This window comes from Lissotriton helveticus, chromosome 11, assembly GCF_964261635.1.
Source record: "Lissotriton helveticus chromosome 11, aLisHel1.1, whole genome shotgun sequence".
Taxonomy (NCBI): domain Eukaryota; kingdom Metazoa; phylum Chordata; class Amphibia; order Caudata; family Salamandridae; genus Lissotriton; species Lissotriton helveticus.
Genome location: NC_136072.1, coordinates 595,722,734 through 595,736,601, shown reverse-complemented (window position 1 = coordinate 595,736,601; position 13,868 = coordinate 595,722,734). Strand labels below are relative to the sequence as shown.

Below are 13,868 nucleotides of genomic sequence, written 5' to 3'. Positions count from 1 at the left end.
ACACATTTGAGACTTATATTGGTGCCTATTGGTGCCGGAAGAGTGGTGGTGACTCTCGTGAGGTTGTTCTCATTTAAGGTTCTGGTGTTTGGCTTAGGTTCCCTGAATGGATCAGTGGGGATGGATTCAATTTGTTGCAAGTTTGCTATGGTAGGGGGATGTGCTGGAACATAAGAACGTAGGAGAGAATGAATATCCGTATCAGACAGGGAGACTCTGCATCTGGAGGCAGGGTCGTTATGGAGCGGAACGGTGGACCACCTATGAGGTGTGTGGGTGACGTGAGAAGGTGACCGCCGAGAATAGGGGAGGAAGTGAGCCCGGTACACTCGCAATCTGAGAGCGAGCGTAGATGGTGATTTTTCGTGGTGGAGCAGCTTAGTCTGGAGTTAGCAGACAAAGCCTCAGTGATATGTAGTAGACTACGAACCTCTGTCTTAAGTTGTTGTAGGCAGAGTGCTATCTCGCTCAGACGGCCTTCCAGTGAGGTGACTGGATGAGATTGGGAGGCTAAGTCCACGGGACCCTGGAGCTGGAGAGAGCTAGTGAGGTCTGGGGAAAGTGGGGTGGGTGGCGACTGAATGTGCCCAGAGGGAAGATATTCTGGGAAATGGAGCTGCAAGCTCGGAAGGATGGGTAAGATGGGGGGAAGGGGACTGACGGATAGAGACCCCTGGAGGCCGGTGGAGCCTGATGGGATTATGTGTTGGACTGGAGGAAGGTGTCTAGGGGAGAATCAGGGCGGTGCTGTAAGCAATGGAGCTAGAGGAGTTAGGGCTTGCTAACAGTGCGGGGGAGCAGGAAGATTAGAGTGAGGACTGTGCTGTCGCAGTTCTTTCATTGTGTGCATTGCAGGGGAGTTGTTATTAAGAGTTAGGGTAGGTAAAAGGGGGCCCTTTGAAGCAGATGTAGGATCAGAGGATGATGGTGGAGATGTAGGAGATAGAGTTTGCGAGGACTGGGGGACCACTGGAGGTCCCGCTCTTTCGAGGGGGGCGAAATTGACGTTAGCCACTGTATTTATGATGGTGGGGAAATATTTGTCAAATAACACTGGGTTTCGGTCTGAGGCTTGTATAAGGATGGTTCCGTTTTTATAGAGGGAGATGGAGGCTTCAGCTCTGTACTCCGAGGAGGGCGCAACTATCAGTCTAGGACCATGTGGAGTTTTCAGGGAAGTGGAGATCTTGAGGAGAGAGTAAATGGCCTTCTGACATTGAGCATGCCGTTTAGTGTAGAAGATTAGGTCATTTATTGTAGCACCCTTTCTGACAGAGAAGTAGGGGTCTGAGATAAGGGTTTCCGGATGTTTTTTTAAGTAGTCTATGTTTGAAGTTTTTTGCAGCATTTTTAGATAGGTTCAGGGGATATCTGATTCGGAAAGTGTTATGGCCAGTCAGTTCTAGGTTGGGAGATAAGAGGTTCGAAGGTTTAGGCTCCATATTATCACACGTCTTGGCTCCGCGTGTAGGTAAGCAGGAGTCTGGGCAGAGGTATGCCCCGACCAATGGAGGCGCAGGTAGGCCAAGCGTCTCGGGCAGGGGTCAGGGACGTGACGAAGGAGTTCAGCGGGAGAGCAGACGGGGAATTGAATCGCAATTGTTAGCAGCGCCCCTCAGGTTCCTTTGGGTAGACTAGTCTCATGAGGGCCAGATTATCTAGGGCTAAGAGACCGGAGGCTGGACCGTGGTGACTAGAAGGCAATCCCTGGGATGGATTTACCTCTTTATATGGGAGGCAGTTCAGGCACGCAATTCGCGTACAACCATAAGGAGATAACCACCGCACACTATGTGGTATTGGGGCAAACACAGCAGGGAATATATGTAGAATGAATGACCACTCCAAGACGGCCACCATAAGTTGGGAGTGGAGTAGGCCCATTTCTATTTCCATGCCCTGCAGAGCATCAATACATGGGAAGGGGCGCCCTCTTCAGAACTGAGGTAGCCGAACAACAACATCAAGGTCAAAAACAAAATGGGTGTCCAAGAATGCACACTTCAGCCCAAAAAGAGGCCCAAAAGAGGCCAGGCTCGTGTGGCATCCACAAATCTGCAATATGCAGAATCAGGAAGAGCCAGAAGCACCTGCAGGCAGGCCAGAGCCGTTGCAACTCGCTCTGCAGTGCCTCGCTCAGTCGGTAGCCCCTACGCCCCATCATTGCTGCAAATTCTTTTAATTCTTAACATTTCGCCGTAAGGGATGCTATGTATCAGGTGCTTTGGATGGAAATAAGTGGCATGTAATACAGTGTTCCCTGTTGTCTGCTTACGGTGTAACCTGGTTTCAATTTTTCTGTTGACAATAAAAGCCTGTACATCAAGAAAATAGACTGATTCTGCACTTAGTGATGCCGTAAATTTCAAATTGATATCGTTAGCATTGATTTCGGACACGAAATTGAGTGCGCTATATATATCGCACTCAATTTTATATATTTATTTATTTGTTAACCAATGTGCCTGCGCATAGGAGGTCACTCCACATTGCCTTTCGTAAAATGCAGCCTGCTTGCTTTGTTCATTTTTTATTATTTCATGCCGATGCGTTTCAGGAATACCAATCCCTTCTTCATGGGCAACAGGCAAGAAATGAAAAGCGCACTACCTTTCACTTTCCTCTGTTTTTAATCACTTATTAGTATGCACGCCCTCAGTGGGTGTGTACAATTGCCTTGTGGGACATTGATTCTCGTAGTGCTATATGATTCTTCCCTTTAGTAAGGTCATAAATCTTGCATGTCTTTAAAAAGCATTATTCACCTTCGTAGGTAATGAAATCCAAGGCAGCAGGCTTAGTTAGCATGGCGCTGTGCTTTCCAAGTTCAGAAGGTTCCAAACTGCAGACTCGCAGGCTGGCTTGCTCTCTCCCCAGCCTGCGATGGTGCTCCTCCCCACGGCTGGCTGCCGAGAAAAAACTTTTTTAACCAATGTGCCTGCGCATAGGAAGTCACTCCACATTGCTTTTCGTAAAATGCAGCCTGCTTGCTTTGTTCATTTTTAATTATTTCATGCCGACGCATTTCAGGATACCAATCCCTTCTTCATAGGCAACAGGCAAGAAATGAAAAGCGCACTACCTTTCACTTTCAATGTGAATGTGGAGTGACCTCCTATGCGCAGGCACATTGGTTAAACAAATATATATATATACATATATATATTGCCACAGCTTCTTCTTCCTACGTTTAGTAGACCAAAGACACGGCACAGCAACAGATAGTTTTTTGCGTTATTTATTTACACACCAGTGCAAAAAAGAAAGTGCATCAAATGGCAGTCTACGCGTTTCGGCTCCTGCCTTCCACTGGACCATATACATATATATATACACATATATATATATATATATATATATATATCCACACGCTGGTTCACAGGCTCCCGACCCTTAAGCGCTCATCACGGGTGCTGACACCTACGGCGGAACCATGCCGTTTTATAACATCACACTCTCCCTCCAGCAAGAGGGATAAATGGGCGCACTCCCTTGGATTTGCCACAATTTTCGTTTATTCAAGATTTAGGCACTGGAAAGCATTAGATCAACGCGTTTCGATGCGCTTTGCTGGCGAGTGTCTGCCCTGCTTTGTAGATGCAATTTCGAGCGTCAAGACGTGCGCCATGAACAGTGCTTTTAATTCACTCAGAACTTACGCTGCTGATGAAGGGATGGACTCCTGAAACGCGTCCTGGCGTTTGAATTTCTGATGTGGTTTCCTGTGTTTTGTGCCTGCCAGCAAGCTGCAATTTACAAGAAAATAAAACGAGCTGAATTTTCTTCCTGTGGCTTCAATTCAAATTTGGGTTCCTGTTCGAATTGGATATTTAACGGCCTGCCCGAGGTCGTGAACTGAAGCCCATCGCTAGTGCGGACCCGTTCAGACATCAGCAAGATGTTTGTGCTTTGGGAGGAAGACAAGCTGACTACTAACAGGGAAGTGCCAGCTTGACGCTCGAAATTGCATCTACAAAGCAGGGCAGACACTCGCCAGCAAAGCGCATCGACCCACTTGGGAAATTGAGTATTCACAAAAATGAGGAATGAAAGCACGCCCACGAGGGAAATACAGGTAGCACTACGGTTCCCAGAAAGCCGTGAATATAACCACGCCCACTGAGGCAGGTATGTGTATAAAGACGTGCGCCATGAACAGTGCTTTTAATTCACTCAGAACTTACGCTGCTGATGAAGGGATGGACTCCTGAAACGCGTCCTGGCGTTTGAATTTCTGATGTGGTTTCCTGTGTTTTGTGCCTGCCAGCAAGCTGCAATTTACAAGAAAATAAAACGAGCTGAATTTACTTCCTGTGGCTTCAATTCAAATTTGGGTTCCTGTTCGAATTGGATATATATATATATATATATATATATTACACACTGGCATCTGCCAGTGGATAGTTATGGTTAGTTCTGTCTGCATTTCCATAGGAAGACATTTTTTTGGGTTGCTAATAACTTTGGCACTGTTGAACAAGTTACTTACCTTCAGTAACGATATATCTGTAAGAAACTTAGGTTAGTTATAGATTTCTTACCTTAGAATATTCCCCAGGCGTCAGACTGGATCCGGAAAGTTTTTTCGTCAGCAGTACCACTGCGCATCGGTAGGTGGCATCGGTCGACTCCGCATCCGTCGTCGGCATCGTGGTCGCCGGGATGACGTAGCGGAAGTTACTTAGACGCCGCCCTTGCGTGCTGACTTCGGTTCTGTACACGACTTTCCGTGCCAGGAACGCAGAGCCATGGAAGACACTGACCAATGGTGCACAAAACTCTGGCCCTGAAAGGATGTCCTTAACCCTAGAAATCAGTTCGCAGAACGGGAAGGATGGGTGGGGCGGTAAGGAATCTATAACTAACCTATGTTTCTTACAGATATATCGTTACCGAAGGTAAGTAACTTGTTCATCTGAAAGAAACAATTAGTTATAGATTACTTACCTTTGAATAGATACCCCAGCAATACTAACCCCGGAGATGGGTCTGCAAACCAAGATCACACCAGAAAGTCCTGGAGAACAGAACGGCGGAAGAAGCCGTCTCTCTGGACTTGGCTATCCAGGCAGTAGTGTCTCGTCAACGTGTGTAGTGATGCCTACATAGCTGCCTGACAGATGTCATTTAGGGGGACTCCCCGTCCCAAAGTAGTAGTAGCTACCGTCACCCTGGTGGAATGGGCGCGCAGCCCCACTGGAGGCTCCTTCTAGGCCAAAGAGTAACAGGCTTTGATGCACAGAATGACCCACCTGGAGATGGTCTGTTTGTGCTTGGCCCAACCTTTCTTAGTTCCCACGTAGCCAACAAAGAGCTGGTCGTCCACCCGGAATTGTTTGGTGCGATCCAAATAGAAGGAGAGCGCACTTTTTGGATCCAGACGGTAGAGACTCTCTTCCTCTTTTGAAGGATGCGGAGACAGAAAGAAGGTGGGCAAAGTGATTGTTTGGCCAATATGAAAAAAAGTGACTACCTTTGGAAGAAAGGAAGGTCGAGTTCTGAGGACGACCTTGTCCGGATGAACAGCCAGAATGGGAGGCTTGGAAGACAGAGCTTGTAGCTCACTCACCATGCGAGCAGAGGTGATGACCACCAGAAAAGCAGTTTTGAGAGTTAAGAGTCTGAGAGGACAGTTATATAGCAGCTCAAAGGGAGCGCACATAAGATAGGTTAGCACCAAGTTAAAGTCCCACTGATGCATTACGAAGGGAACAGGAGGAAAGAGATGAGTAATGCCCTTAAGAAGTCTACTTACAACAGGGGACTTGAAAAGAGAAGGCTGATCAGGAAGCCTGAGAAAGGCTGAAATGGCCAAGAGGTAGGCCTTAGAGTGCCCAGAGCAGAGCCCTACAGGGCCAAAGAAAGGAGGAACAAGAGAACTTCAGAAAGAGGGGCAGAAAGGGGATCCATAGCCTTCGCTGTGCACCATGCCACAAACGTATTCTATCTGCAGGCATATACCATCTTAGTGGAGGGACGCCTGGCTGCCAAGATTACATCACAGATTTTGAGAGGCAAGTCAAATGACATCAACTGCCGCTACTCAATCTCCATGCAAGGAGGTGGAGGCTGGGTAGGTTCAGGTGGAGGACCGTTCCCTGCTGCTGCGACAGAAGATCCTCTCGAAGAGGCAGTTGTCTTGGGTATCGATGGCCATGTTGAGCACCTCAGGATACCAGACTCTACGTGCCTAGCCCGGAGCCACAAGAATTACTTGGGCCCGGCCATGCTTGATAATCTTCAGCACTCTGGGTAGAAGTGCTATAGGCACAAAGGCCTATAGAAGACCGCAACTCCACTCGCGACAAAAAGCGTCGCCTAGCGAGTGCCGCCTTGGAAATTCCAACGTGCAGAATTGCAGGCATTGCACGTTCTCTTTGGTGGCGAATCTAACCAAGGCTATCCCCACTGTTGAAAGAGACCTTGCACCACCTCTGAGTGAAGACGCCATTCGTGATCCATCATGCACCTGCGGCTGAGTTTTTCTGCCCTGGCGTTCAGTGAACCTGCCAGGTGTTGAACCACCAGGGATATGCCCTGATGTTCCAGCCATGTCCAGAGACGGAGGGCTTGTTGACATAGGGTCCACGACCCCAGCCCGCCTTTTTTGTAGCAATACCACATGGCAGTGGTGTTGTCTGTGACCACCTGCACTACTCTTCCCCGGACAGAGGGAAGGAATGCCTTTAGTGCAAGACGGATTGCCCGGAGCTCCAGAAGGTTGATGTGAAGCTCAGACTCCACCGGAGGCCAGAGGACTCTGATCTCTGCCTCTCCCATGTGGCCTCCCCATCCCAGAAGGAATGCCTCTGTCACCACTGTGTGTTCTGGTTGGGGAAGGGAGAGGGATCCTGGTTTGTGAGCCACCACTGCAATTGTAATGCAGTGCCCTCCGAGATCTGGACGCAATTGGACAGATTCACCTTATGCTGCACCCACTGGAACTTCAGGTCCCACTGCAGAGCCTGCATATGCCACCTGGCATGATCGACCAGCAGGATGCAGGAGGCCATGAGGCCCAGCAGCCTCAGAGTCATCCTGACCGAAACTCGAGACAGAGGCTGAAAGATCGGAATCATAGCCCGAATATCCCAGACTCGCTGTTCAGGCGGATAAACCCGAAACTGCATTGTGTCAAGAACCGCTCTGATGAAGAGGATTCTTCTGAGAAGGGGTCAGGTGCGACTTCGGCATGTTGATGGAGAATCCCAGCGATTTCAGGAGGTCTGCCGTAGTCTGGAGGTGGGCGACGACTGCCTGGGGCAAGCCCGCCTTTAACAACCAGTCATTGAGATCGGGGAAGACAGGATCCCCTGATCTGTGCAGATGAGCTGCGACCACTGCCATCACTTTTGTGAATACTTGAGGGAGGCTGGTAAGGCCAAAGGGGAGCACGGTAAACTGAAAATGCTCATGGCCTACAGTGAACCGCAGGTAACGCGGGTGGGACGGCTGGAAGGGGAAATGAAAATAAGCGTCCTGCAAGTCCAAAGCTACCATCCAGTCTCCAGGGTCGAGGGCAGGTAAGACCTGTGCCAGGGTCACCATTTTGAACTTCTCCTTCCGGAGGAAGCAGTTGACGTCCCTTAGATCCAAGATAGGACGCAGGCCCTTGTCCTTCTTGGGCACCAGAAAGTAGTGGGAATAGCAACCACGACCTACTTCTGGGGCAGGAACGTGCTTGATGGCTCCCTTGGCCAAGAGAGCCATAACTTCCTGTTGGAGAAGGACCAGATGATCCACCGACATGCAATGATACTGGGGTGACATGGCTGAAGGCATAGTCTCGTAGGGGAGGGAGTAGCCCCTTCGGACTATCTGCAAAACCCACCTATCCAGCGTGATGGTTTGCCAGTGGGGGAGGTGATGCTGAATCCTGCCGCCCGCTGGCATTCCATTGGGCCTGTAATGTCACACTAGGAGGGTTTGGAGTCTGCTGCAGAGGGGGGTGGTGGGCTGGCTCGCCCGCTGGCCCACAGAACTACGTCTGTGGTTCCCACACCCTCGCCCATGCTTAGGTTGAACAGCTTGCACTGGCCTGTGGCTATGAAAAGAACATGTTGGGGCACCCCTGCCATGGCCACGAAAGGGACGAAAAACAGACCATGCAGGAAACGTGGTGGAGAGGCCCATGGACTTGGCCGTAGCTCGAGAGTCCTTGAAGTGCTCTAGCACATTGTCTGCTTTGTCACCAAACAGGCGACGGCCATGGGGGGGCGTGGCTAGCCAGGCAGCGAAATGCCGCTCTGTGAGCGAGCTCCGCCAGCTGTGGCCTTTATCCTAAACATTATCCTGCATCGGACGGACTTAAGGACACCAAATTGCCTACCCTGTGTTCGGCTAGCACTGGGGCACCACCTGTCCAAATCCTGGCGACCAGGATGGCTGCTGAGGAGCTCCGCCACCGGATGAATAGCTGACCGGACCCGGCTGACACGGGCGCCCGCCCTTGTGATCGCGGAAGACGGCTGGACGCCTAACCTGAGAGCGGGGCTGCGACAGAGGCCTGCTTGCGATCGCTGACCGCCACTGACCTTTGGCGCTGGGGCTACGTGGCCGCTCCTGGATGGCGACGAACATTGCGGTGGTGGGTGATTGCCCAGAGGTGAGCGCTCTTCGCGTAAGAGGAGGAGTCCAGTCTGCTTTGCGGTGAGCAACACTCGGAGGAGATCGCTGGCGGTGGGGACTGCAGTCGGATGGTCGCGCCGCTAGTACCGCGAAGCATGCATGGCGGCTGAGACGGGGAGATACCGACTGCGCTATTGCTTGACTTCTTGGTCGGAGGAGCGTCCTGCGCTGCCGGGGGTCTGGGGCCGGCCTGGATCTGAGGCGGGAGGCACCCGTTGGGAGCCGTGAGGTGTGTGGGCGCCGAGGAGGACGAGGCGGCGCTGCGCTCATGGGGATTGAGGTGCTGCTAACACCACTGACGAGGCTGCATCGGTAAGGCGCCATTTTGTGTGGTGAGGTGCGGACCGGGCCCCTCCGGCGACATATGCTGTGGCCCTACTGCGGGTGCTTTCCGCCCTGACGGGTTATGTGCTGGCTGGCCCACGGATAGTGGCGCGATACCTGGCCCCTGGTCCCCCCTAATTTCGGGCTAACTGCCGAATCAGACCTGATCCTAGCTGGGGATATTTTCTGGCGCCATTTTGAAAGACTGCGAACCCACTTGCAGCGCTTGGACTGTGCATCTGGCTCAAAGCAATATCGAAGCAAGAGTCATGATACCGAGTGCACTCCTTCCCTTTAACAATAGTTCGTTTTTTTTTTGTTTTTTAATCCTCATATTGCGATTTTTATGGTTTTTTGGGGGGAATACCAGGGTTCAGCCTCTCAATGTGTGTACCAGCACTGCCCCAAAATACGAGTGTGCACGGGGAGTTTCCCAGCCGGTCGATATTGCAGAGGAATCCCCCTTGGAACCAACACATAAATAACATTTCTGTTTTTTCGTTAATCGGGGAGAGCTAGCCACCAATGACTACTCGATGAGTATTATACCCATCAACAGATGTTACCATCGCTGAAGGCATAGTCTCGTAGGGGAGGGAGTAGCCCCTTCGGACTATCTGCAAAACCCACCTATCCAGCGTGATGGTTTGCCAGTGGGGGAGGTGATGCTGAATCCTGCCGCCCGCTGGCATTCCATTGGGCCTGTAATGTCACACTAGGAGGGTTTGGAGTCTGCTGCAGAGGGGGGTGGTGGTCTGGCTGGCCCGCTGGCCCACAGAACTACATCTGTGGTTCCCACACCCTCGCCCATGCTTAGGTTGAACAGCTTGCACTGGCCTGTGGCTCTGAAAAGAACATGTTGGGGCACCCCTGCCATGGCCACGAAAGGGACGAAAAACAGACCATGCAGGAAACGTCGTGGAGAGGCCCATGGACTTGGCCGTAGCTCGAGAGTCCTTGAAGTGCTCTAGCACATTGTCTGCTTTGTCACCAAACAGGCGACGGCCATGGGGGGCGTGGCTAGCCAGGCAGCGAAATGCCGCTCTGTGAGCGAGCTCCGCCAGCTGTGGCCTTTATCCTAAACATTATCCTGCATCGGACGGACTTAAGGACACCAAATTGCCTACCCTGTGTTCGGCTAGCACTGGGGCACCACCTGTCCAAATCCTGGCGACCAGGATGGCTGCTGAGGAGCTCCGCCACCGGATGAATAGCTGACCGGACCCGGCTGACACGGGCGCCCGCCCTTGTGATCGTGGAAGACGGCTGGACGCCTAACCTGAGAGCGGGGCTGCGACAGAGGCCTGCATGCGATCGCTGACCGCCTCTGACCTTTGGCGCTGGGGCTACGTGGCCGCTCCTGGATGGCGACGAACATTGCGGTGGTGGGTGATTGCCCAGAGGTGAGCGCTCTTCGCGTAAGAGGAGGAGTCCGGTCTGCTTTGCGGTGAGCAACACTCGGAGGAGATCTCTGGCGGTGGGGACTGCAGTCGGATGGTCGCGCCGCTAGTACCGCGAAGCATGCATGGCGGCTGAGACGGGGAGATACCGACTGCGCTATTGCTTGACTTCTTGGTCGGAGGAGCGTCTTGCGCTGCCGGGGGTCTGGGGTCGGCCTGGATCTGAGGCGGGAGGCACCCGTTGGGAGCCCTGAGGTGTGTGGGCGCCGAGGAGGACGAGGCCAGAGGCGGCGCTGCGCTCATGGGGATTGAGGTGCTGCTAACACCACTGACGAGGCTGCATCGGTAAGGCGCCATTTTGTGTGGTGAGGTGCGGACCGGGCCCCTCCGGCGACATATGCTGTGGCCCTGCTGCGGGTGCTTTCCGCCCTGACGGGTTATGTGCTGGCTGGCCCACGGATAGTGGCGCGATACCTGGTCCCCCCTAATTTCGGGCTAACTGCCGAACCAGACCTGATCCTAGCTGGGGATATTTTCTGGCGCCATTTTGAAAGACTGCGACCCCACTTGCAGCGCTTGGACTGTGCATCTGGCTCAAAGCAATATCGAAGCAAGAGTCATGATACCGAGTGCACTCCTTCCCTTTAACAATAGTTCGGTTTTTTTTTGTTTTTTTAATCCTCATATTGCGATTTTTATGTTTTTTGGGGGGAATACCAGGGTTCAGCCTCTCAATGTGTGTACCAGCACTGCCCCAAAATACGAGTGTGCACGGGGAGTTTCCCATCCGATCGATATTGCAGAGGAATCCCCCTTGGAACCAACACATAAATAACATTTCTGTTTTTTCGTTAATCGGGGAGAGCTAGCCACCAATGACTACTCGATGAGTATTATACCCATCAACAGATGTTACCATCGCTTAATCATAGGATTGTCATTCCGTCTCGACCACTAGTTGGGGTTAAAGTGATTTTCCCATATTCCCCAGAAGTTATTTCTTTTAGTGAGCTTTTCCCTTCTATCTAGTTTGTTTGTTTTTAAGACTGAGTTCATCCATTCCCCGACCGTTGGAGGTACTGAGCCAAACCACTTAATACAAATCTCCCTTCTTGCGAGGAGCATCAGAACAAAAACCAAGTTTTCTTGCTCTTTTGTTAGCTTACCCGCTCCTATATTACTGTCGATCCCAAAAAGTACAAGAGTGGTACTTACAGTTAGTTGCTGTTGGAGGATTGAAGTTAAGATCTTACCCACTTCAGACCAGAACTCTTCAAGATATGGGCACTCTTTAAAGATGTGGATGTCATCTGCCTTCTCCTCACCATATTTCGGGCATTTCCTGATTTGGGCGCCCTTGAATTTGGACAGTGTTTTAGGGGTCCAGTAGGCTCTATGGATCGTGAAGATGTGATTCCTTTTTAAAGCTGCTGACTTTAGTGTAGCCCAGCATTTTTCGATTGATTTAAGCCACACCCCTTCCAGATCTGGAATATGTAGGTTCTTCCCCCAGATTAGTTCTGCAATCTTGTCATCTTCCTCTTCTGAAGTTATTAGGGCCCAATACCATCTGGCTATCTCTTTCTTTATAGGTAGAGCTTTCTGCATTTCTTTCTCCAGCTCTTCAGTATCCTTTTCCTGATGTATGAGAGTATTTGCCCAACTAGAAAGCTGATAGTATTTAAATTTGGAGATGGTAAAGTTAGTAGTGGTTTGCAGATCCTCCCATGAGATCAGTGATGATCCATTTAGTATCTGGCCCCAATGCTCGATGTTGGATATTTTTAACGGGTTTGCCAAACTATCTTTTAAGCAGTCTGGGGTTCCTGGGGAGTCCCATATAGGAGCCAGGGGGCTATAGTATGGAATATTTAGGGTCCCTCTGACCTGGGCCCATATTCTGGCCGCGTCCTTCAGGACCTTCAATTTAATTTTTTTGAAGAATTTCGGGTGGCCGAATTTATATAAGAAGTGGTTGGTTTTCATGGTCATTGCTTGAAGGTATTCAGGGTAATATTGATGAACTCTCAACAGTGGTCTTATGTTTTTAAAAGAAAAGGCTCTATAGTATTCCCACAGGTTGGGACTAGCTATCCCTCCGAGTTCTTTTTTTCTTCTGATTTTTTTCCACGATATTCTAGTTCCCTTAGATGCCCAAATAAAGCTTGCAATTTCTCCTTGTAGTTTTTTCAGTGAGTTCTTTTTAAATTCTAAGGGAATTGTATTGAAAAGGTAGGTATATTTGGGTAAAATAGACATTTTTATAATGTTTGATCTTCCTATGAAACTTAACGGGAGGCTGGTCCAGGTCTTTAAAAGTTTTCTTGTTTCGTCTGCCACTCTTTTTAGATTTATTTGCGGTATTTTTTCTAGATCGTGGACTATTGTGATTCCTAGATATTTGATTTCCTTCTTAGTACCTGGACTGGAAAGGTTTGAATTCCATGTCATGATTTCAGTTTTGGAGTGGTTAACCAGGTAACCTGAGACTTTCCCAAAGTTCTCTATAGAGATTTTAATTTCGGGTATGGAGGACTGATAGTCGTTGGTGAAGATCATTAAGTCGTCAGCATACAAAACCACTTTTTTAGACCAATCTTGATGTTTCAAAGGGAGTATTTTTTCGTTTCCCCTTAACAGATTTGCCAAAGGCTCAATGTACAGGTTAAAAAGTAGGGGCGAGAGTGGGCAACCTTACCTAGTACCTCTTTCAATTCGTATGTTGTCGGTTAAGCACCCATTCACCAAAATTCTTGTTCTCGGGGATCTATAGATCTCCTTTACTATATGCAGAAAGGAGTCTCCCAAATTATTCCTTCTCATTACCTCATTCAGAAAAGCCCAGTTCACCCGATCAAATGCCTTTGCGGCATCGAAAGTAAGTATTGTAAGAGGGGTTTTTCCCCTTTTTAAATGTTCAGTAATCCATGTTTTCCATACTTATGAAATCACTTCGGAGACAAAAGTTGAGCTGGAATGTTTTATTCCTCATTTTCAAATGTCATATGCTGTTTATCCAAACTTAAACATAGACATGTGTTGCCAACTTTCATTTAAAAATGGGAACTTCATTGATTACTATGGTCAACGTTAAAAATTGGTTTACATATAGAGGATACTTTTCCTAAATTCAGCAGTGCAGCAGCTGGTGTCGTAACTTTTCGCACCTTTCCTCAAATATCAATAATATGCTGTGGTGGGACAAACACAGCGCTGTTATGCACGCACCCATTTGGCAGTCCAAGCAAAAACGAACTATTGTTAAAGGGAAGGAGTGCACTCGGTATCATGACTCTTGCTTCGCAATTAATTTTGTCCCTAACGCGAGATGCACCCCAGAAGTTTACTGTATATTGAATGAGAATACTGGGCCAATTTAAAGCATCACTGAGGAGACAACATTCCATCGTGGAACTTTGATTCAGTTTATTTAATAGTGGCAAGAAGTTTGGACTGTTTAATATTCCACTGAAAAGGAAGCACTATGGGCACTTCGAAGGTTGCTCAACATACCAC

The 13,868-nt window shown here is 49.5% G+C and overlaps 1 protein-coding gene across 6 annotated transcripts in view; it reads right to left on the bottom strand.

The window, feature by feature from the left end:
• Positions 1-13,868, bottom strand: part of ZBTB38 (zinc finger and BTB domain containing 38) — a 185,830-nt gene that overhangs the window by 119,600 nt on the left and 52,362 nt on the right. Inside the window, exon 2 of one of the 6 annotated variants that reach the window (XM_078666392.1) lies at positions 3,660-3,746. The exons of the other annotated variants lie outside the window; for them this stretch is intronic. The gene's annotated coding sequence lies outside the window, so the exon portion shown is untranslated. The remainder of the gene's footprint in view (positions 1-3,659; positions 3,747-13,868) is intronic. 6 annotated transcript variants of the gene reach the window in all.